Below are 23,596 nucleotides of genomic sequence, written 5' to 3' on the forward strand. Positions count from 1 at the left end.
TTCATTGGGCTACATTGGGCTACATTTGGGCTCCAACATATATATAGGCCAATGTAGCCCAATATATATTTTTCAAAGTAAATTTTCGTAAAAACCACTGGAGCATATATCTTGAGACATAGCAAAGGCACATCGGGCTACCAGTCCCTACAATTTTGCCAAGTTTCGTGGAAATCCATTCAGCCGTTTGAGCTAAAAGTGAGTCCAACCGCCCTATGGAAATGAAGGAAATGAATGGGTAATTTGTAATTAGCAAATAGCTAATCGCAAACTAGGAATGGTAAAGAATCGCTATTTATTCCTTAAAGTTCGCTATTTAGGAAATGCAAAAAACTTTGATGATACATATGGCGGTTCATCTCTAACAAGATAAGAAGCATAGGGATACATTTATGATGACTGGCGCATCACCAGGGATGTGTTAGTCATTCTGTGCCGCTGTTCCGTCACCTATGGTGTGCTGCATTTACAATGCGGCGCATCATGGGGCAAAAACAGCACAGATGCGTGATGTATCTGTGCCGTAAAGGTGGCGCATTGCTGGAGTTGTATCGCAAGTGTGATGAAGCTCCAGCAAGGGTCGGGGGTGCCCCTGTCGCAGGGTTTCTGTTCTCACACAGAACTGTGGACAGAGGATTGGAACCTCGGCGAATTAGGGTGTCCCAAAACTCACGTTAGTAATCAAAAACTCCTTAGCAAGCTAGGTACAGTGTCACATTGGATATAACAAACTCTCAATGTTTAGACAATCCAGAATATGAACTTATAGTACCTCAGGATACGTGGAACTCATGAACAGTCGGTCGTTATATATTTCTTAGAAACCAGAACATGGAGTTAAGAAGAACACATGTGTATTTGAAATGTTTATTTACTAATGCCGTCTTCTCAGGCGTAGTATCTTAGATAATACAAGTACACATATTATCAGTAGCAAAATTACCAGCATAGTTACTAGTACATAAAAAGCGAATGGTGATAGTATGTTAACATGCTGTAAATGACTAAGAGTTAGCAACACTTATAAGCAGCCGCGGGCCGTGGAGGGAGTTACGGTGAGGCAGGGAGGCGGGGAGGGGGAGAAGCAGGGTGGAGAATACAAGTACACATATTATCAGTAGCAAAATTACCAGCATAGTTACTAGTACATAAAAAGCGAATGGTGACAGTATGTTAACATGCTGTAAATGAATAAGAGTTAGCAACACTTATAAGCAGCCGCGGGCCGTGGAGGGAGTTACGGTGGGGCAGGGAGGCGGGGAGGGGGAGGGGCAAGGTAGAGAGGGCTCCACCCTGCTTCTCCCCCTCCCCGCCTCCCTGCCTCACCGTAACTCCCTCCACGGCCCGCGGCTGCTTATATCTCACCCTCCCTAATACACATATTATATTATTTGCTAAGAAGGTCTCTTTGTGTTGGTTTAGGGCGTGCCCATACTTTAGTGTCTTAGATTTGAAGGAATCACATCAGCATACACCAGCTCTCTCTTCATGTGAACCGCATCAACTGTTGTGTATGTGTGTTCGGCAAAGCAATATAAAACCCGCCTCATGCCCAGAATTGGCAGAAGTTGCACTTATGTTATGAGTATGAAGTCGTGGAGATCAGACCTCATAACAATTCTGTATTGTGTTGTTCTTGAAACTTTAGCACTCGCTGTACAGATATAGTTTAACAAGCAAAGCAGATAGTAGAGCAATAACATATTATTCTCATGTAAACCACGATGAACTACTAGGTGGAAAGCTAAAGCAACAACTAAGTGTCGTGTGCAGAAGTTGCAAAAAAGGAAAAATGGCGTTTAAACCGGTAATGAGCCCATGCTAACTTAACACGGTGTAAAGATATCCAGGACCTAGATGACACCTCCCCATGATCCGGAAACGAACTGAATAAGATAATAGAAGTGCCATCTCATGAGAGCAGATTGCAAGTTTATATGTGGACGGTCCGCAAGGTAAAGCATTAAAAACTAGGAAAATTTAATGCTAAAGAAAAATAAAACAGCCAAGTACTTTATCGAGTCTTAAGCCAATAGGCAAGGTAAATAATAAAAACTTGACAAATAAGTCAATGAATTGTCAATGAAATGCTAGTACTCAGCATATCAAACATGAAAAAGGTCTATGACATAACTGTGTATGCAAAATAAGCTGCAACAGCCTCCAATAGGAAGTCACCGTCTTCATCCGAAAACAGTTCAGCCATCCAATTTAAAAGCGGAAAAGAACATACGTGCTCTCCCAGCACCGGATCCTCTATCACCATCAGAGGACAGCTCGGTGGGTTTTCAAGAAAGCTCTGTTCCAAGAAAGACTGTGCTGCCGCCAGTAAATTCCAGGGACCAAGTAGTCCATGCATCAATGCCACAGCCATAATCCTTTCGCCAGGACAAACCAACTCGTGAGTAATGATAGGAGTCATCAGCTGATTAAAGTCGACGTCAGGAGAAACCGGTCCGCAGAGACACAAATCAATGGCCCAATCGAAATCACAGGTCAGGCAGTGAAATACAGGCTGGACACAGGTGAAGTAGGAGAATCGAAAAGATAATCCATATGCCGTGCTTAATATCGCCAACGGCATTGTGCCATAATATTCTAGCATGCGATTGCGGAACAGTGTCAGCAGCTGCAGGGTGGGAGGTTGCATAGGAGGGACATCCATATTTAAAAATGTAAAAAAGCACAAGAGCGTCCGCTGGTAATGCAAGTAAAAATGCCAATCCACGAACCAGAGTGGAGAAAATAGAATGAAAGGAAGCAGGGATGACTCCAAAGATTTTCTCAAATGAAGTCACGAGACCACTGGTAACAACTTTAAAAAAGTGCGCCAGGGTCTTTGTGGAGGATGCGTTAAAGATAGTCGGAACCATCTTGCTGAAATTGAAAGGCAAATCTGAATTGAAAAGGGTCTGCACCTCTGTACGGGTGTTCGCTATGTGAAGCACGAAAGTTTCACGGGCCGAACTCAAGGCCACCTCTCTCTGAGACAAAAGAGCTCTTATTCTTGCCATGCCGTTGAAATCTGTCCCAAGGTTGGTATTTGTGGCCAGATTGAAAACTCCCTATGTTCATGTGTGGGAGGAAATAGAACATTTCTGCAGCAAATAACCCGTTCACTTACTGTTACGATAAAAGGAATACTTTTAATTAACTCAGAACAATCTTCATTATTGAGCATCAAATAACTACCATTTTCCAACAACTTGAACGTGGGGATGATAGCAGGAACTGGTGTGCCTTGCAACACGCAAGCCATATTTGGTCGGTGTTTGTTGCATGAACCGTGTAACTGTATGTGCCTACACATTAGTGAATGATCTGGCGTCTCAGTGCATTCCTCTCCATTCAGATAAACTTCTTGATCATCTTTGAAACATCTGTATGTGTATGGAAGCGACCAGACCTCATGAAGAAAAGCACTACCTAAAGGTTCATAACGACCTATTGGTATATATTTCATACAATTTGAAAACTTATATAAAGCAAAAGGCAGCGTTATTAAACCGTGGATAAGGCACGTTGCCAAAAAACCCGCAATCCTCTGCTGATGATGTCACTGAGCATGTCATGAATGATGTAATATGTGACATCATCAGCAGTGGATTACGGGTAATAGTATCTCTAGTTTACTCCCCTATAGCTGTCTTTCTTTTAACATAAGTGTCTGTTTCCTTCCCTTATACTTACTGTTTTTGGTTCGCTTCTGGTTCGCGTACCGGCGAGCGAACTGGGAAGCGAACTAAGAGAAATAGAGGTTGGCACAGTTCCAAATATTGTACCAATTTTTTAATAACGGGGAGGTAGTTCTGAAAAGAACTTTTTTTTTATTGTTTTTGTTGTTTTATATTTTTTTTATTATTTTTCGGAACATTTTTTTACTTTTTTTGAATTTTTCTGAACAGTTTTATATTTTTTGGGGTTTTTCTTGGAGGGGGCAATGAAAACGATTCATTGTAAAGGGCTCAACAGGAGCAACAAAACAAAAAAAGAAGTATTTATTATTTTGGGCGTTTCGTACAAACTTGCATATGATAGTCAATAGCTCTGTTGATCAGAGTGATGCTTTTTTCTCCGTAGGAAATGAATCCATCGCAAAATACGCAGATGTGTTTTACTTCACCAAATTTCATTTGTATATTTGGCACCATCTCCCTGCCCTCTGGTCCCGTTACTTCCGGTACAACAGATCTTCTGGCCATAATAGGGAGATTATCTAGGTCGTTCCGAAACTGTGCAGCACTGTAGTTGTTAGGATGCCACCTAGTCATATGGCGATGCATTGTGTAGTTTCCGAAACTGTATTTTTTCTCGGTTCCTCTGGACAGTCTATCTTGACATATAAGGCAAGTTACGTATCTTGCATTTACTTTTTTCTGACCTTTGGGAATTTTAAAAAATTGCCAAATGAAGTTTTCTTTCCGGTGAGACGTCCTGGGCTGCTCAGGCAAAAACTGCCTCTCTTCGTGCTCGTCGTCCTGTTCCTCTTCTTCCTCTTCTTGTTGAATTATAACTTGAGCAGGTGGTCCACTCTTCCTTGGATGTGGTGGAGGTGGTGGGGAAGCACCAGCTGAAGCTACTAAAGAAGCCATTGCTCAGTGATCACAAAGGGTCTTTCTCTCACAATGATGAAAGTCAGAGTGAGGAAAGAAGGAGGGATTTTCATCATTTGGGAAAAACAAGAGTTCTCAACCAATCAAAAGTGTTCAATTTAGATTATATGACCTAGTCTTACATCATTAGGAAACCAAAAGTGAAATGAACCAATGAAAAGTGTTATTACCAAGTCACATGACTTGCTGTGTTTACGTTAAGCGCTTTGCAGGGCCTCCCGGTTTGCTTCCAGAAACCTGCGCTTTGCGACTCGCTTCGCGTACCAGTTCGCTAACGTAGCACGTCATATGACGTATCACGCGACAACGTGAAACGTCATGCGGACGGGAGGCGTCACGATGTTCTTTTCTAACGCGGCACTTGCGGTAAAGAAACGTTTACCGGCTCGCGGTCTATTTCGCGGCATCAAGGTCAGCTAACGGGAAGCTTCCCGATTCGCGAAGCGGGAACGAAGAAAAAAAAATATTTAAAAAAAAAATTATTCATAAACATATAAAATATATTTTTGGATTTAAAGAAGAATACATTTTACAGCTACAGATATTAGCTGTTAAAAAACCAATGAAATTCACAGAAAAAACCATAGGTTATAGAGCATATATAGTTAGGAATTAGCATTTACAAAACCTTGAAAATTCACTGAAAAAACCATAGGTTATAGACCATATATAGTTAGGAGTTAGCATTTAGAAAACCTTATTTTACTCACACAAAACCATTGAAATTCCATATATAGTTAGTTGCACTAACTATATATCGCGCACCCGCAATCCACTGCTGATGATGTCACATATTACATCATTCATGACATGGTCAGTGACATCACTGATGACATCACTGATGACATCTCAAATGACATCACTGATGACATCACTGATGACATCTCATTTGACATCAATGACCACATCACTGATGATATCATTCATGTGACAATACAATGCATCTCCTCACATTTTAATATAACCTCTGTTTCACCCAGTGTTAAAAAGAGAGTATAATTTTTGAAACCATTGACACACCAATACTAGTTACTACATACGCACTCACTGATTGCTACGTCTACACACACCTTCACTCATTCACCCATACAATCATTCATACATACAATCACTCATCTTTACAACACTATCATATGCACTCATACACCTATACAGACACTCACAGTCTGCCACTCATCCATGGAGTTACTCACACACCTAGTCAGTCCTGTAAAGAATCAATGACACTTCCATTTTCTTGTCTATACAGTTAAACATAGAGCACCTTACATTTTCAAACATATACTAACACATACTTACCTTCTTATACAATCATTGATACAAGTACAGATTGATCTGCACAGAGTCACACACCTCCCAGCTAGCCACACACACACTCAGTCTCCCATACAAATACTTGGGCAATCAATCAATAACCCATATAGTTACTCATATAGCTACTGATCAACACATGCAGCAGTTTACAGAACAACAGACATAATGATGCACAAATTAAGACAGTTTAGTCACTAACCCATGCAGTTCGTGAGACACATTTAATCACTCACTCATAGTCAGTCATGCACCTACTAAATCCTTCGTCCAGACACTTACACATCCACTCATTCTTCAATATGTAAGACATATTTAAACTTTATAGAAACAAAAAATCACTGGATGTTGTTATCAGTGATGTCATCAGTGATGTCATTTGAGATGTCATCAGTGATGTCATCAGTGATGTCACTGACCATGTCATGAATGATGTAATATGTGACATCATCAGCAGTGGATTGCGGGTGCGCGATATATAGTTAGTGCAACTAACTATATATGGAATTTCAATGGTTTTGTGTGAGTAAAATAAGGTTTTCTAAATGCTAATTCCTAACTATATATGGTCTATAACCTATGGTTTTTTCAGTGAATATATATATATATATATATATATATATATATATATATATATATATATATATATATATTGCACATTCAATGGAAGCTATGTCCTCACATAACTAAATCAAGTACATTCCACATTCAAAAGTAGGGGGGCATTTACAGCAATACAAATTATTACATGTTGGCTTGCCTCACAGACTCCAAACTAAATTTACTTTCTCAAAAAAAGAATTGAATAATGTATTCTCAATGTCTCTTTAATTCACATATTAGTATAAAAACAAATATGCCTCAATATAAATAATTCATTAATTCAATGTTACAATTGTCACGTCATCTTTAAGACAGCCAAGATGTTTGTTCCTAGTCCAATCATGATTAGATCATTACAACTTTAAATTGTAGCCCTTCATATGTAGTACAGAGTCAATGTCATGAAGGCTCTTAGATGCAAGGTTATACAGAGTGTGCAAAAATCTGAAAATATTATAAGTCTAAATGGACAGCAAAATCATAAGGAAATCAAACAGCATCTCTAATAGAATGGGAAAGTCTACTGCCTCACCTCCAAATCCAAGAGTTTTTATACACAATTCTCGCATTGAATTATTAGAAATCATGCAAACTCATTGTGCTCTGAGATTTAGAAAATCAGAACACACGAATAATACACATCATAACCCTAACAAATAAGCACCCTCCCAATTTAAAAAAAATGTATTCAACACCCTCTATAATCATGTAATCCGGAGATATTCCAACAAATATAAAACATTAACAATAAGACTTTCTCTCAGTGAATGGACCCAGTAAAAAGAAAAACAAATGAGTTTAATACTTGTTGCAATCTTACATTAACACGAAAGCAAGTTCAACATTAGAAAGGATCATATCTAATATTGCATACTATATGTTATTAGTGCACAACATTATAAACCTAAATAATTCCACATAGGCCTAAATATTGATAATCTACAATATTTTGCCTGTACCTCGTGACTAAAGTGGGACTAAAAAGTCGATCTTAGTACCTACCTACTTGTATATTATGTAGCCAAGCAAAATATTCTTTTTAGCCTGTTTCACTCTTGCCGGCCTGCTGTTTTGGGACAAAGGACCACTAGTCCCAGTTTTCCAGCGCCCTGCTGCCGCCCACGCCATATCATCACGCTCGGAGGTGCTTTATAAACGGCTGCGGGCTCCCGCAGTGCGGGAGGCTCGTTTTCCTCTTGCCTGCCTGCTGTTTTGGGACAAAGGAAAACAAGTCACAGTTTTTCAGCGCCCAGCTGCCGCCCACGCCATATCATCAGGCCCGGAGGTGTTTTTTAAACGGCTGTGGGCTCTCGTGGTGCGGGATGCCCATTTTACTCTTGCCCATCTGCTGTTTTGGGACAAAGGACCACAAGTCCCAGTTTTCCAGTGCCCTGCTGCCGCCCACGCCATATCATCGCACCTGGAGGCACTTTATAAAAGGTTGCGGGCCCCCACAATGCAGGATGTGCACGGGTGTCCCCGGGCAAAGCCCGGGCCCAGGGCGGGCCCGCCTACGCCCACCCTCTTGGTCTGAGCCTTTGCTAATCAAAGTAGGACATCATAGTAAACTAAAGGACACCAGCTGCGTAATATCGAGTGCTGAAGTGAAGTAAGTCTGCCTTTATGTTTTTTTGGGCATATTGATCTGTGGAATACATATTTAGTAAAATGGGCGGAAGAAAGGTGGGGGGCAGAAAGCCAACAACTGAACTGCTCAGCACTCCTAAGCGTATCACCATTGACAGCTTACTGACCCGTGCTGTTGGGGCTTTCTCTAAAGAAATTGATATAGCGGAGCAGCGCTTGTCCATAACTGCATCTGGCCAAACTGGGGGGATTGGAGGTAGTGAGGGTGCCCAAAGTTTAACATCTGCGAAAGAAAAGCTGGGCCTCGGTAACGACCAAGATGTCCAGCATGCTGGAGATACATGCAAATCTATTTGTCAGACTCCAACATCTATTGAATTAGAGCAGGGATCAACCCATACCTTCTCGAAATCAGCAACACCAAGAGCTGTTAAATCCCCACATGTGGCCCGCCAACCAGCAGCCAAATGGAAAAGACAGACTCTTGTTGACCAAAGAACTCCTGACAAGCCACAATTAACAGGGGGGGATTATGGACATAATTCAATAGACACCCACACGTGGACATCATTCTGGGACAAATTAAACATCTGTTATCAGTAACCTATTAAACCCACTTAAAGAAAGGCTATGTAGGGTGGAGGAGGAATTGGAAAAAGCCAATTTGGAGAGCCAAATACAACAGGCCGAGAGACTCCCATCAATAGGCAATGGTCTGAATAATGCCATGGGTGGTCAGCCGCAACACACCAAGGGTGCAACCTGTCCCAGACTAGATGTGATGTCAAGCAAAAATGCACCAGAGCCTAATAACAAATTTCCTAGGACTGACATCATGGTACATCATAGAGGAGGTCCTAATCAACCCCCCCCCCTAATACTAACACTGATGTGTCCCCACAAGACCTAGTTACTATCAATTTGCCCCCTGCTAGTTGTCCATATGTGGCTGTCCTAGTTAATGTCCCCCCTTTAAATCCAGGGGCTAGGGAAACCGCAGAATGTCTGAAGAATAAGGTGGTTCATTGGCTTTGCAACAGACATTTACTTTCTCCTAGTAGAGCACATGAAATCCTGCTCACAAGTAGAGTGGGGTGGATTGGACCTCTGGAAAAATACCTTGGGGGTGATTGCATTATAATTTATTTTAAGTGCCCAAGAACGGCCAGTGGTATTCACAAAACGACATGAGCATTATCGATGGATACACAAGATGTGAGCATACTCCCACTGGGTGTTTTTCACCGTCATTTGAGGGGCTCAGACCACTGCCCCAGTGGTGTACCAAATTTTCAAATAGTGAGGGCTACCCAAAGTTTGTACCCGCCCCGTGGCCCGGAATTTGCAATGCCCAATAGATATGAAGCACTGAGTAGACTAGATGATAATGAATGACTTAGCTCTGATCCAAGACATGTTGGGTGTTAGAAATGGGGTTTCTGGTTGGCTAAGACTTGTGACAAAGCTAGGCAGATTCCACCACTCTAATCAGGGCAAAGGAGTTACACGCTGAAGATAACCCCTGCCCCCCCCCCTTGGTAGCCAGGCCCAAGCAGTCAGGCTTATCCCAGAGGCAATGGTTTTAAGCAAGATTTGACCGTCCGCAATTTTCACAGCACCAATAAAGTTTAGAGAGGTTTTCTAATAGTAATAAGAGCTCCCGGCCACATAATTCACAAAATAATGGTCACACAGGTTACGTAAAAGACACACTTTCTTGTGCGCAATGAACATGATATAGAAAAGCACCCGACCCGTTTGCCGACAGTATGAAACTTGAGACCCCTCGGCCAGTACAAAATACTTTGAAATATGAGATGTTAAGTTTGCATAGCGCCCGTATTCTTTTAAAAATGTACAAATATGTATTCATAGCCTCCCAATATTTCCTCCCTGCATGAGCAATCTCAGTGTTAATAAAATTATTACCTGAGTTACTGCACTTACCCATTTGAAAATTCCTCCATGAGTAATGCAAGTGTTAATAAAATTATTACCTTAGTATCCACACTTACCCACTTTAAAATTTCGTAAAATCATTGTTATTAGCTAAAAATGCCTAAAAATGTACATTTTTCCATAGATCATGGAGAACATAACTCTCATATACCTGCTATGAGTATGGGATTACCGCACAAGTTGTGTGAGTAGCTTTATATGTGTATACAATTTTGTTTGTTCATTTTGTTTTGTAAGTCCTGACGAAAGCTCTACAGACCTTCTGGCCCAATAGAGCTGAAACATGTCGACAACTTTATCCCTGCAGTACTACATGGCCTAGTAACTCGGCCCAAACTGAGTATCTACTACTTTTTTAACTAATGAAAATTTGCCCTGCAATAAACCATTTTTTGGCGCATATTTTCATTTTTAACCATTTTTGTGGGAAAGTCCTTTTTGTCTCTGGACACTGCACTCGAGACTGGAGGTGCCTCTGGATGAGGCAAGCAGTACACACTAATAGGAATAACCCTATGATAACTGCGTGAATGTCAATGTGGGGCGGATGAAACAAATATACCGCAATTTCCAATCAAACATTGACGTCTCTGAGGGTTTCCTTATTTGCACTGAACCAAAGGTTGAGCAGTGTTACAAGTGTCCAATTTTGTTGATTAAAAATTGATTACTTTGGGGAAAGAAACAGACACACAAAATCCTCATCCCTCCTTGATGATTAATTGATTATATACACATGTCAGGGCCAATTGCACAAATAGTAAATAAAGAACTCAACCAGTAACTACTGGCAAAACACTGTACTTAGCATTATATCCTGCAACATAAATTATATTATGCAATCCGTATCACATCAGGCGTAAAACACAGTCTGCTCCAACCTCATAAGCAGTAATCACATTAGACAATACCTCATAAGCCTAAACCTTAGATTAGGGAATAATCTCCTAAACATAAACATCAGAGGCATAAATCAGGGTGCATAAATCACATTTATCCTAGGCACCACATAAATCACATTAGGGCCTTGCACCTTTCCAACCTATAACTGACCCCCTGGCCAGCTGGCCTTCTCCGAGGGCTCAAATGCCCTATGTAGGTGCAGGTGTAGATCATTCTTACCATTGTCACACGGAGAGCACACACTCTTTACACTGGACAGCAGTGCTAAAGCGCCCAGAGTACTAAAACCACCAACACCATGACAGAGAAAGGCTAGGAGAAAGGCAAAAAGTTTAGGGATGACCCTGCAAAAAGGGCCAAGTCGAACACTGGGGATCCCAGGGATCATCAGAGCAGGTATTATACAAGAGATCCCATAGCTCACCAGATAATGCAGCAATCCCCGAAGGTGTGTACTCTTTCCATGCAGGCACCCTCTAACTGTGGGATGGTAATAGCAAAGTGTGATAAGACTATCAGCGATGATAAACGTAATACCTCCAAAAGTGTACCTACTACTTACCTGGCAGAACGACCCCATATAGAAGGGTTTGAGTTCGTAACTTGGAACGTGAATGGATTAGCAAACAAGGCTGCAAATATTGGTTGGGTTAATACCATCTCTAGTATTGACATCATATGTCTACAAGAAACCTGGTGCATAAGTCCTGTACATGTGGAAGGATATTCCTCAACCTTCCTAGCAGCCATAAGATCACTAGCTGGAAGAGCAAAAGGGAGGTTACAAACACTTACTTCCAATAAAATCTCCATTAATGTTAAAAAGGTTGCATCCGTGGGCCCCCATGCACAAATGTTGTGGTTAGGTAAAATGCGGGGGAAAGACCTGATAATTGTAAATTTTTATAACAATATTTTTGACTTTACACATGGTATGCGGAATCATCTCTTGAACATGGCTTAGAAACTTTTTTTATCTCCAATCAATACAGAGTATGTTTTACTGTGGGCAGGAGATATTTATTTACAGGCATGTGGAGTTCTCAACAACAAGGCATGCGGTCACATCTATAAGGATGGATAGGGTAAGAAACATTTTTGCCACAACGTCAATGCCGAAGCACTAAATCAGATGACAACTAAATATGATTTTCAACTTCTTAGTGGAGGCTGTGGTCCGAATGGGGATTTAGTTCCAACCTTTATAGGGAGAAACCTATACTCCATGATAGATCACGTATTAGTCTCTGCCCCTGCTATTTGCATGTGTGGCAACCTTAGTGTTGCACTCTCCTTATTTAGTGATCATAACTTGCTTAAACTAACTTTCTTTTTCTGGGGCAAAAGGAATGATTTAGTTGACTTAGCAAATCCTATTTACCCGGTTAGGACAAATGGCGTTAGAATTAAATGGACGGGTGTTGACCCATGCTCGATGATGAGACAAATAGTAGTTTCTAATCTTAAGGAAATAACATACTGTCTCCAGGATGAAATCGCCCCACTATTAGTGACTGAGAATTTCTGTTCTATCGTAATTTCCATCAAATCACTTTAACCCCTTCTCTGCGGGGTGTTTCCCCCCCTGTGTGTGGGGGGAGGCGGGGTCGTTCGCGGCGCCGCTGTGCTGGTGAAGAGCTCAGCTCGTCATGGCCACACCCGTTTTTAGAACGTTCAGCACAGCGGGGAAATTAGCCTCATGTGCGAACGTTCCAACGGCCGTGACGAGCTCAGCTCGTCATGAGGGCAGCTCCGCTGCACCTCATGACGAGCTCAGCTCGTCAGCAGCACCCATATGGTTAAGCGAAGAACCCTGGGCCCTCATCTAACAAAAAAAAGGGGGTGGTTTGATGGTACTTGTACTAAAGCTTTACAAGTCTGAAAGCATGCCTTGTCTAAATCACCATGAGATTTATTCACCATGAAAACTCTACGGTGTGAGTACAAAATTGCCACATCTGACCGGAAAATGGCACTCAAGGCTGAGGCATGGGAAAACTTGGCTATTTCGGCCAAAAACAAGAATAATAAACTTTTTTGTGGACACAGTAAATGCTCCCTTTCTGAAGAGTGATAATATCCCAGAATTCTGTTCTTTTGTTTCTTCAGATAACTGGGTGACACATTTTTCAGAAACATTTAACAACAACGGGGAGACGATGGGAGGGTCTGAGTGGCAGTTAGGAGTGGGAAGACATCTCCGTCTGAATATCACTAATGAGGAAGTTCTCCAGGCAATTCAGGCGAGTGCAGGGGGGCGAATGGTGTCTCAGTGGACGTGTTTAAATCTGCCCCTGTATTACGGGGACCCATCTTAACGCAAGTGTTTAATTCAGCTGCCACTGATATCCCAGAGACATGGGGAGAATCGATCATCATACCCATATTTAAAAAAGGGGATAAAACAGATCCTAGAAATTATCGCCCCATCTTACTCTTAGACACTGCCCTTAAAGTGATGAGCAGGGTTTTGCTGCTAAGACTCGCGGAATGGGCACTGGAGTACTCAGTTTTAACCCCGGTGCAGTTTGGGTTCAGGAAAGGACTTGGGACCTAATGCACTGATTTAGAGCTACTTATCTAGAAGTATACTAGAACAAAGGCAGGTACCCTATATTTATGCTTTGCCGATTTAAGCAGTGCATTTGATCTGGTCGATCATAATTTACTTTGGACAACCCTGATCTCTATGGAAGCACCAAGGACGATTATTGTGTTTCTCTCTCGTCGTCTGTTCGAGAACTTAAGTAGCCAAGTTTGTTTGGCCCTCAGGGGAAATGTTCACCCAACTTTAGAGTGAGGCAGGGGATACGGCAAGGATTTGTGTTAGCACCAATATTATTCTCCCTTTTTATTACTGGGGTAGATAATTATCTACTGACAATACAGACCGTTGACCCGGGGTGGCAGGTCACCTGATACTCATCTTATTATATGCAGACTACGCTGTACTTTTAGCAAGAACTCCGATAAGCCTCCAGAGACTGATGGATGCATTTTCAGCATATATGACACAAAGGAAAATGGCAATTAATGCATCAAAAACAATTACCATGATCTGTGGGCCCAAACCAAAACCCAGCAAAACTTTTTTTATTGACAGTACCCCAATTAATACTGTTAATTGCTTTTGTTATCTTGCCATTTTATTTTTGAATAATGGCTCCCGGTCCCAACCTCTTTTAAACACTAGAGCTAAAATGAGCAGGGCAATCCAAGGGATTTTAAATTTTCGTCAAAATTAGGTAATGGACCTATTAACGAGATGGTAGCTATATATAAATTGAAAGGGAGCGAGTACAGCCCTTTACGGGGCAGGTCTTTGGGGCCACATAAAGAGTAAGGTCCTGCAAGCGTTTATCAAATTTACCGCCATCTGCTTCAAACTCTATTGTACATCACGAGGTGGGTCTCCAGTTTTTAGAATTCCTTTTATTGGTCAGACCACTGCTATTATTGGCCTCAATTTGGAAAAAGGAAGAAACTTCTTTTACAAAATCAATTATTTTTGATTTTCTTAATTTCCATGATGCACTAACATTTCTGTGGATATTATATATCAATTCCTCTTTAGAAAACTTGTTTAAGATATCAGTATGTTCAGAGGCATCAAAAATATTGCCCCATTCAAAGAAGAAGATCAGAGACTCCTATTTAAAGTATATGCTGGATTTCAGATCAAAGGCTGAGCGGAATAAACCTACAGTTGCCCTGTACAAATTGTATAGCTTAGAGGAGGCGGCTAATACCTACTTGTCATATGTGACCTACGTCCAGCACCGTTCTGTGCTACTAAGATTGAGATGTGGCATTGTTCATCACCTCGTTGCATTTCCAAAAATGAGGACTCATCCATCTGATATAGAACCATGTCCTTGCGATAACAAAAGTAAAAGGAGCACTTTGCACTTTATGTTGTTTAGTAACTTTTATCATAATTTTAGGTGTTTTTATCTTAAACCATTGTTTGTCGCTCAAAACAGTGGGTCACATAAAGTAGTAATGAAATTCTTGGTGACACTAGGTGACCCCCTGATATGTTAAAATGTTGCCTTTTTCATTTTGAAATCGATCAATGCGAGGAACAGCATCCTACTATAGTGCAAAAATTGAACTGATTTTACTAATCTCGTAGATGATTTCCCTCTAAACTGTCATGTTTCCATGACTATTCTTTAAGCCTATTAGCGCGAAAATGAACCCTGATATAATGTAAGAAATGAATTGATTTTAATAATTGTGACTGTACCTGTCCTTCTTAAACTGTTTTAAGATTTAATATGATTGTACTTTTATGGCTACCTCTTTTTGATAGTTGTAAAAAGATTCAAACTGAACTGAACTGAACTCTTAACTGAATAAAAATGTTATTTTGTTCTCTCATGCTTACTTTCACATTGCACGAGCACTTTGTCTATAGTCACTATGCGCAGAGCACCTTGTTTTGGATATATATGGTTTATGATGTGTCGTTAACTGTTATAGGACAATAAACATTCTGCCCACAGGGGTGTAAAAAGACTTTATACCCAGGTGTGAATTAATAAATCTTTCAATGTAAGTGAGTTGCTTATGCAAGGACTGTTGTGTAGCCTCTATTAAATTTGTGAAATATATATACGTATTGATCCAACAGAATCATAATTATGTTTGTATTGTAATAAGCCCAGGGTTTGAAGTACAGGGGGTAACTGAAGTGATTTGTGTACTTTTCATGAATGTCATGTAGCTGGCCTCCTTTCTGACTTCCTATCAACCACATTATGTTTGCAAGCACAAATAAGGCAAACTATATCTTTGTTAGTTGAACTTTGTTGAGAGACGTGTGTCTTTTATTTAACAAGCATACTTTTAATGTTACATGGGATATTGGATATGATGTATGTGAATGTTTGGATTTTTTAAAAATGTGTTCTTAAAATATCGCTTATACACAAGATAGGGCAGACACAGAAAGAGGTGCGTCTCCCATGTGCACTCAAAAAAAAGGTATACACATTTGGTTCCTCTCTCTTAGTTCATTTGAAACACCTTTATTAAACTTGACATTCGTAGATACATTTTTATATTCCTTTTTGTCATCCGTTCATAGCGGTTGTTATTACTTCATAACAATGGTTTGTAAGAAACTTAAGTACATTTATGCCCGACCGGTTTCTTTGTATTACCCTTCATCAGCAAGGCTAGCATTCAAGCTGACTGAACGGAAGAAGAAAGGGTTGTTGATGATCCTGTTTTGTGTGACGTAATGACATCTTTCTTAATTGTAGAGATATATTTCTCATGTCATATTTGAGACTACACCAGAATCCGTATATCACAAAGAGTGAGCTTTTGGGGTTCCTTCGTATTGACAAAATCTAGTCCTAGAGACAATAAGAGTCAGTGTTGGCTTCACACTGAGACGTTGACTTAAATAGTTGTGTGATCTTCAGATAACTACATTGGCTTGAGCTGCCATAGAAATCAAGCATTGACATTCACAGGGAACAATGTAGAGTTCAAAGTGTTTTTTCAATGCAAAAATACACATATCCACATTATGGTCCCTAGGGGCACTGTTCTTACCAGTCAGCTTCAGAACGTCAGGCACATCACAAAACGACCACTTTTGGGTGAGTTACTTAACTTTACTTTGATGTTCCTTGTCTAACATGGAACTCTCTACCACTGGTGAGGCTGGTCACACACCATGGCACTTTTCCTCTACTCTTGTCCTCTAACGATGGCTATGGGATGTTTGCAGTCTAGTTGACCAATATGTATCATGTCAAATAAGTCAGAAACTATGGGCCTCATTTACAAAACAATGACACAGCACGGCGCTGCAAGCCATTTTTCTGCACCGAGCTGCGTCGTTTTATAAGCACTGGGATATCTTGTAATAATAACAATACTACGCACCCCTGCGCTTTCCCCTGCGCTGGCGCACAATTGGCTGCCATGTGCCAGCTCAGGCACCCTTGCATCATGTTGCAAGGGTGCCTGTGTTGCGGGGATGATTGCATTTTCCTTTTTCTATGCGTGCTGCAGCGTGCAGCACAGATAGAGGATAAAATAAAAAAATTGAGAAATAAACGTATTTTCCCTCGTTGTGCTACTCCTATGCCTCCACTAGGGAAGCATGGTGTTTTGACGCATTCCCAGCTTTACAAAGCTTTGTAAATCTGGGATTGTGTCAGGTTCCATTGATGTTGCGTGGGAACGCCCACAGTAACACCCAAGGAACCCCTCTTTCACGCAGAGTAATATGTGAAAGGGGCCCATATTTACAAGGCCACGAGAAGTCATGTCAGATGTCTTTATGTTGCCTTGTAAATATAGGCAGCCACACTGCACCAACCGTGCATCAAAAAAAGGTGGCGCACCGACGGCACAATGACCTTTTAAATGAGGCCCTATATCTAAGGCAATGGAATACTATTCTGTCAGTCTATTGATTGGTCCCTTTTACTAGGACATGATTTGCTTGTATGGCAATAAATTAAGCTAAGGCAATGTAACATCACGTGATCACATCATTTGAACTACCTTTTCCTTTGTTTCTACCACTTCATCTTGCCTTTTGCTGAAAGTGATGACCAGTGTCCTGGGGCCAGACTAATGTCCACATGGTGCTGCTGCCCCCTTTATCATTTCACCAACGTTACACCACAGCTTCCCAGTATTGCAGCACTGTTGTGAATCTAAGTTTAAACCCCATGTGTTGGAAAACGTGTGCTGCATGTATCGCCGAAAATATTTATTTTTGTTTGTATACTAAACTGTGCACGAAAGCTTAATTTTATAAGTGAATTCACTAATAACAAGCATTTGCGATGCAATAGGTCTTGCCTTACTGAAAGTTTCAGCTATTCGCGTTGCAAATGATAATGTTTGTTTGATTTTATTTTCTTTAAAAAAATCCCAGCAGTAGCATAAGTAATAAAAAAAAAACACGAAGCAAGACAATTGTGCAGTATCACAGGCTGTTACTAGGTGTCCTTGTAGAGTTGTAAAGGGACCTCTTTTAGCCATATAAAGGTAATGCACCCTTATTTATTCTACTGCTGAGTTATATTTTAAAAAGAAATTCAATCAGTCTTGCATTAGTTTGAGATAGAGCAATTGGCATTATAAATGGCAAGGTATTTTACCTATGTGTTATGGAGTGTATGTATGTGGGGTGTAGTGGAATTATCTGGGTTGGACTGGATTGGTTGTTTAATTGTGTGGTGTGGAATTGTGTGATGTGGATTGGATTTGTGTAGTGGAATTATGCAGCATAGCGTACAGTGGAATTATGTGGATAGTAATAATGTGGTATTTAGTGCACTGGAATCATGTGGAGAGGAATTCTGTGTTATGGAGTGATATTATGTGGCATGTTATTTTGTGTTGTGGACTGGTATATGGTGGAGTTTAATTATGTGGTGCTGAATTTTGTGGAAAAATATGGAATTGTGTAGTGTGTATTGGATTTGTGTGGTGTGGATTGTGTATATGCGGTGTGTTGTATAATTGTGTTGAGTTGTAGTGGAATTGTGTTTTGGTATAATGTGGTTTGGTGTTGAATTATGTGGTGTGGATTGGAAAAGTGTGGATTTGAATTGTGTGGCGTGGAACTGTGTGGCTAGCGTTGCATTTTTGGCAATGAAAAAGAACAAATAGGTAGGAGCTAAGCTCCAGATTTGTGTGTTTGGGTGTTAAAAAAAAGAAAGAGATTTCGAGGTATTGGTGTTGTAAATGTAAGTATCTTACCTATGTGTTATGGACTGGAGTGGATGTATGTGGTGTGTAGTGTAATTATGTGGGTTGGATTGGAATTGTTAGTTGAGGCATTGTTGTGTGGTGTGGATTTGTGTACTGGAAGTATGTGGCATGGTGTGCAGTTGTATTATGTTAATGGTAATTTGGTGTATTTGACTGTATTGAAATTGTGTGGAAGGGCATTTTGTTTTGTGGATTGTTATGTATTGGAGTTTAAATATCTGGGGTGCCGTTGAATTTTGTGATATGGTGTTGAGATCTGTGCTCTAAATTTAATAAATGTGGTGTGTATTGGAATTATGCTGTGGAGTGGAATAATGTGGTTTGGTGTTGAATTATGTGATGTTGAATGGATTTGTGTTGAGTTGAATAGTGTGGTACGGAACAGTGTGGTGTTGAGGGACAATATGTTGAATGGAATTATGTGACATGGTGTGGAATGTATTTATGTGGATTGTTATGTGGCATAGAATGGATTTATGTGAAGTGTATGTATGTGGTATTGAGTAGCATACAATTAGGTGGAGTGAATTATGTGGTGTTGAGTGGTAATGTGTAGATTGTAATTAAGTTGTGTGGTGTGGAATTGTGTGGCTCTGAATTGTGTGTTATGGAATTGTGTGGCATTGTGTTGATTTATGTGGCACTGAATGCTTGTTGTCTATCTACAGCAGTGCTGACTGAGTACCTAGAAAAAAAGCCATCCCTTTAAAAACGGTGGAAACATCATGCAAAAGCTTCAGAGAAACAGTGATAACATTCCTACAATTTCTAGAAAGAAAGCTGCCATGTTTTAAGTTCCTGAGTGAGCAGAATGTTTTTTATTCCAGTCAAGGAGGTGTTCTTCCCGTGAAACCTGTGGGTTATGGATGTTTGCTTATAACAAATATCCCATATTGAAGAACAGAATAAAGGCCTATGAAATCATCACAAATATTTGTTATGATAGGCTAGGTGTGTTGTGATTATCGCGTAAATGTTTGTTAAAAAAAAAGAAATGGATGATTTTGGCAAAAATTCCATGCTGTATCATATTATTGTAACAGAAAGGCAACAGATGTTTCACAAAAACAGACATAGCCTTTGATTGATGATCCTTATCTTATCAGGGCTGTCTCCTTCCTGGAGCACCCATAAAAAAGCTTGGGAGTAGCAACACTTTTCCTTAAACTCTACTTAATAATAACAAAAGACTGGCTCTCACAGAGTAGTGCCATTTGCATTTCCTAAAGCTTTGTGTTCTAGCAACTGAAATGTGACCTAAAGAAAAACATTCCTTTTGCATTAAAGCCAGATAACTGCATTAAGTGACAGTAAATGAAATATGCAAGGGGCTGTTACTGCACATATAAGCATAACAAGATTGTTTATAAAGTGCCCGCCCTCCTCCTATGTCCGCAGAGACAGTGCGTTTTGGACACAATGGGGCATATTCTCAATTAGTTATCACCGGGTAAACGCACTTTTCTGCCACTAATGCGGCGATAATTTAATCTCCCTATTCACAAGTTGTCGCTAACAGCCGTTAGCGACAGTTTTTAGTCAAAAACGTCTGCATAAAAGATCGCCACAACTGTTAGCGCTAATCATATGCAGGCGAGGCGTTCCCAGGCAAAAACGCCCGCAAACACCACTACTCAATATTATCAAGGGGATCCTTGAAAATCTGAAGCCACAAAAAACGATGATGGCGATGGCATCCGGTGGGCAAGGTGAAGACGTGATGTTACCAATGATGGTCCGACAAGGAGAGCCCGGTGTTGTGGCTGTAGTTGAAGTTACCACTGGCAGAGGTGACATGCTGATCGTGTGTCCTGCTATGTGACTTGTTGAGGTGACTTGCTGCTTGTGTCTGATGTAGGGGACCTTCCCCATGAGGGGGTGGTGTCCTGGTCACTGGGGTTGTCCAGGTGGAACTTGAGTTCACCGAGTAGGATGTTGTCAGTGGATTGTAGACCCTGGGGTGCAATGAGGTCTACAATGCTATTGGAGAATGGGGGGCCTGCACATGAGGGTGCTGCAGAGGATGTGCTTGGGCTTGGTCCGGATCTGGTAGTTGAGGTGGTCCATGGTTACCCTTGGGTGATTAGAGTGCGTGGTCAGTTGGAGTGTGCTTCTGTAGGTGACGGCAATGCCTCCTCCTTGATGGTCATGGTGCTCCTTGCTGGAGATACTGCAGCCATCAGTGATGGCGATGGCAATGTCTGGTCCGGAGCAGAAGTGGGTCCTAGCAGGCGAGGTTGTGTCCAGGGTTGATGGCTAGGAGGGTGCTGGCCTCATAGCGGTGGAGTGTCCAAAAGAAAGGCTCCTAGGTGCAGAGCGCGGTCCAGGGGCAGACGGACTCAAACGGCATAGCCTATGGGTTGCCTTTGGCAAGGGAGATGACCATTACAATGCAAGCAACACAGGTGCCTTTTCATCACATTTGAATACAACGCATTGTGAGGTCAGTAATGGGGTAATTTAAAGTTTTTCGGGTGGGTATGGGTTTCGAATGTAAAATATGAAAATGGGGGTGTGTGTTGGGGTAAAATATGGAATATGGGCTGTGTTTTGGGGTAAAATATGGAATTTGGGTGGTGTTTCGGGGTATAATATTGAAATTGGGGTGTGCATGTGGGTCAAATTAGATTTTTGGACATGTTATGGGGGCTCAAAAAGGAATTCCAGGGTTCACTGTTCGGTTTGGGGTGCAAAGTTTAGTTTTGGGTTGCACTCACTGATGTAGGAACAGGGATATTAATGTCGCCGCTATGCAACACCTACTCTACTGTTGCAATGTGCAAAGTATTAGTATGCTTGGGAATGGAATGGAATGTTATGGCATGCGTCACAACCACTTATGTGCCTTTGGCACACGTTTGGTACACCCACTGTGCATGGGCACACACCGGCCACCATTGAGAAGTGCTGGGGGGGCTGGGCAGCTGTCAGTTGGTAAACGCTGGAAAGAACACTGGATTGGGAATGGACACGGGGATGTGGGTGTGAGCGAGTGTTGTAAAAATGGGAAGTCTTACCTCAAAGCTGGGTTCTGTGTCTTCGTTGCTCCTGCTCTCCTACGTCTGCTTCCAGGAAGAGGAAGTAGGCAGCAAGGCTCTCTCCCCTGAGCCAATCACAATGCTGCGATACGAAGGTGGGATTGGTATTTGGCAACCGGACAAGGCATGAAGCCAGGGGCTGGAGGGGTGGGCATGTTCTTCTTGCAGGCTGTAATGCAGCCTGCATTACGAACAGGGACATGCGCATGACTGCTTTGGGTGACCTGAGTGGGCCGACCAAACAGTCATTGGGCCCTTGAGTGGGCATGACAATCCACCCATGTCTTGCCCCGTGCTTGGAGCAGTCCTACACCAGTAAGTTATCGTCATGTGATGATTGTTTCCCTCTGCACTGCTTTGAAGCAGTGGGGCGATGCTCTTCCGCCATAGCGAATGAGCCAACACTGGAGGTGCATCATCTATGTGTGCTAGGCCTGGGGACTCAACCCCCAGGTGTCCTGCGCTACGCATCCCACCTCCTCCTTACCTGGACATTGACACAGTTGCGCAATCCGCTGCACTCTCTCCAAATCTGTGACTCAGCCAGCAGGAGCCTCAGCCAGGAGGGATTTTACAAGCCTGGGTACAGCAGTCGCCTTCAGGTCTGCTGATGAACCACCCCATGCAGTTGATGCAATAGGGCCCCCTAAGGCATAAGGTTGCAGCACTCATGCCACACAAGTTTGGCGCAGCTCAGGGGCCTCACCTTCCACAGCGTCTGGCCAGCCCAACATCATCCGGCCTGTGATGCAGAGAGGCATCACCCACCATTGGTAATCCCCTCAGTGCACTCTGGTGTAGTGGTAGATCTGTGTATGCGATACAGACTTCCCTACCTTGGGGCGCAGGAGCGCCTCTACTATTGACAGCTCCAAGGTGTGCAAGGCGGTCTCCTCACACAGGTCTGCAACGTGTCTCCATGCGACCTGCCAAACTTCATCACCAGGTACGAGTGATCGTCATGCATCAGTGGCTACTGCCACGGCTCATCGACTCCACAGCTCCTCTACATCCCACTCCAGGCTCCAGACGCAGGTTCAGTGAGGCATCCATGCTCCAAACGCAGGCCCAGCGAGACATCCAGGCTCCAGACGAAGGTCCAGCAAGGCATCCAGGCTCCAGGCGCAGGTCCAGCGAGCCATCCAGGATCCAGGCGCAGGTCCAGCGAGGCATCAAGTCTCTCATCCTGGTCATCCTGAATGTTGGCTGGCTTGCAAGGGTTGTTGATGTGTTCTGCACTTGGCCCTGGCTGCTCCATTCTGCAGTTTATTGTTTTTTATGCCTATTTTAAAGTGGAGGTTGACTAATAGGCAATTTTTTGCATAAAAGACAAAAAAACCTCACGTTGGGCTGACTAACATGAGTTTTTTGCCGCTAATGGGCCTATCGGTAGTTATCGCTCGCTAATGCCGGATTTCCTGTCGCCATTGTGCTGATGTTAGCGGCAGTTTTCACCACGCTTCCTTGATACTATTGTCATGTAGCGATGGCTTGGTAATAGATCGCTAAAATGGCTTTAGTTTTCAGGGTTAACAAAGCGATACCAAAGGGGATGATGGACGGAGCGTTTGCGCAAATCAAACACTCACCCCCAGTCAACTGATCTGGATTTAATCGATCACCATTCTTTAGCTCACTCCACCACCCAAGTTCAGACATGGCCATGCTTACTAAGACACTGGAGTCAAGCTATCCTAGCTGAAGACGGCTGATAGCCAGAAACCGGTCCTAGGATGCTTGATTCCGGTCCAGGGAAGACATGGCTTGGCAGTTCGGGCTGGACTGTTCCCATGAGGCACACGGTCAACACTGATTTGCATAAGGCCATGT

Source organism: Lissotriton helveticus, chromosome 3_1, assembly GCF_964261635.1.
Source record: "Lissotriton helveticus chromosome 3_1, aLisHel1.1, whole genome shotgun sequence".
Classification (NCBI taxonomy): Eukaryota; Metazoa; Chordata; class Amphibia; order Caudata; family Salamandridae; genus Lissotriton; species Lissotriton helveticus.